This window comes from Mesoplodon bidens (assembly GCF_964165515.1).
Source record: "Mesoplodon bidens genome assembly, chromosome: 12".
Classification (NCBI taxonomy): domain Eukaryota; kingdom Metazoa; phylum Chordata; class Mammalia; order Artiodactyla; family Ziphiidae; genus Mesoplodon; species Mesoplodon bidens.
Window position 1 is genome coordinate 85,754,650 of NC_138168.1, and position 2,699 is coordinate 85,757,348.

A 2,699-nucleotide genomic window follows, 5' to 3' on the forward strand; every position below is an offset into this window, starting at 1 on the left:
AGTCGTTCAGGAGATCCTTCAGAATTTTAGATTTAGCTGCAACTTGAAAGATAATCTGGCCCCAACTCCCAATTTTCTAAATAAAGAAACTAAGATTCAAAATCAGTAATTTTTTCAAGATCTCCAAACAGCCTGATTTGGTTTCGGCTTCCAGCATATTACAGCATAGTCTCTGCTACTGGATTTATCATTTGCATTTGGTAAAAAGACAGCATTCCATGCCAAGGTGCACGCTCTAGATGCCTTCAGTTTGCGTGCTGCATGGAAGGACAGGCACGGACCGCAAATAGAAACCACTATGTTCATCTTTGTGTAGACTTACACTCATGGTAGTTTCCAAGTACAGAGAATCTGTTAAATATTAAAAAATGAAGCCCCTGTCTTAAGGTCGCATATCAAAAAAATCATGTCTCATTTGTCTCTAACTTTCTTTAAATAATGTGGGAGGAAAAGGGCAATTTCAGGGCAGGAAAAGGGAGACTGAAGTGAACTGGGACAGGTTCTCAGTTCTGAGAGTTAAGGAGCTTCTCTTCCAGACTTTTCTGCAAGGCAGTATTTCTGAGATTATCAATTGAAAGGTGAGGTCATCTGAAATAAATGTAGCCTCTGGCCAATCAGTCTATGCAGGAGTCTATTCTGTGACAGCATTTCCATCCCTTTCTTTGGGGCCTGTCCTGCAGCTTGGGGAGAGCAGCTGTTTTACAACCTGGCTGCCACTGGCTGCCTGGGTCTGGCCGGGCCAATAGTTTTCCACACAGCTCCCGGCCACAGTCAATTCTTGCTCCAGGAATAACCCAAAATAGGACAGAGTTGTTTCTGAAGGATTTTGCAACTGGAATGAGGAGAAGAAACCACCTCTTGGGCATTGGAATTGTGAGAGGAAAGGCTGGGGATGCCTCGAGGGACGACTTACCCCCATGTGTTCTGGGGAAGAGGAGGGAGTCAGTCTGCAAAGGGGAAAAGCAGAGCGAGGCGGACAGGGGTGATGGAGCGGGAGGTGGAGGGGCCCTCACGGCAGCCACTGGGTCCCATGGGGCCATGTGTTTTCTTTTCTTTCTTTCTTTTTTTTTTTTTTGCGGTACGCGGGCCTCTCACTGTTGTGGCCTCTCCCGTTGCGGAGCACAGGCTCCGGACGCGCAGGCTCAGCGGCCATGGTGCACGGGCCCAGCCACTCCGCGGCATGTGGGATCTTCCCGGACCGGGGCACGAACCCGTGTCCCCTGCATCGGCAGGCGGACTCTCAACCACTGTGCCACCAGGGAAGCCCGGGCCACGTGTTTTCTGATTTTGATTTTTGTGAGTCTCTCCAGAATCCTCCTGACAAATGTACATCTCTGACTCCTATAAATCAATTCATGGTAAGTGGAGGAGTTAAGGCTTATTTCTATAAAATTACCCCAAATGTTCTCATTTATCTAGTTTGTCTAAGTAATTTTCTGCAAAAGGAGGTCTGGAAGACAAAGCAATTCAAAACCTTTTCTTTGTGAGTTTAAACAAAAAAATGGCATAACCTACAGATGGCCTTGCTTTCTCAGCTTCCTCAGGCACCGTAGCCATTATCCACGCCTCATCTGTGTGTGGTCCTCCGGTCTCTCATCCATCTGTGAACGTTTCTCATCCAAGCCCACAAGGTGGTGGCTCCATCTCTAGTGGCCCCTAGCTGTCTTTAATCTGGTGGTATGAAATAAAAATAGCCAGTACAGTGAAAACTGCGTGTCAAGTCTCTAACTGTGATTTATTTTACACATGTATACACACACGTTCACACACACACGCATGCGTGTGCGAAGCCTTCAGCTGAATTATGCTTTGCGGGTGTACCTGTCTCCTCAATGCACTGCGTTTTCCAGGATGCAGATCACGTTGTATTTCTCTCTGTAGCTCTAGGCTCAGCAGGATGCCTGGTATTTTGTAGATATACAGCCTTTTTTTGTTGTTTTTGAAAGAACGGATGGATGTATACTCATGAGGAAATCGAAATTCCAAGTTTATAGGAGCAACACCATAATTTCTGACAATTTAAACATTACCAAACTTGCCTACCCGAAGGGCAGGGTTTGTCTCTCAATGTAAAACTCTGTGAGTAAACTAGATTTGAAGCGACTCTTGGAGCAGGCTTTGCTCTACACACGGATTTTGATTCTTCACCCTGGTCTCTCTGCTTGGCTCCTTTCACAGGGCATACACTGCTGTCAGGGTCCGAGTCACTCACAGTATCCAGGATCAGCCAACTCTCTGAGGGTCACACGGAAGAACAAGTTAGCTCGCGACTCCTTGTGTGCCAACAGGAGATGAGGTTTTCTTTTGCAGCTGAAGAGAAGAGAGAAGGTTTGGGCAGAGAAGTCTGGGTTGAGAGGGGAGACAGGCAGCAGCAGGATGGCTCTGGGGACCGTTCTAGAGAGAGCTCTGCAGGCTGATGCTGGTGGTGGGTCAAAGGAGCTGCTTCTTGAGACCTGCAGCCCAGGTGATGTGGTTTGGGGGCACAGAAGCACAGTCCCCCAAAGAATTTAGGGGGCATTCTCTTCCCTTCTGACCTGGTGCCCAGCCCAGCAGCAGGAAGCACAGGGCACAGGAAGTGGGAGGTCGTGCTGATGTTGCTGTCATGTACTTATGGGCAGAACAGGCTGGGCCGGGGGTGGCGGGGCGATGGGGCTGTCCCGAAGCCTGGGTCCTGATGCCCACAAGCCTCGCTGCTCACT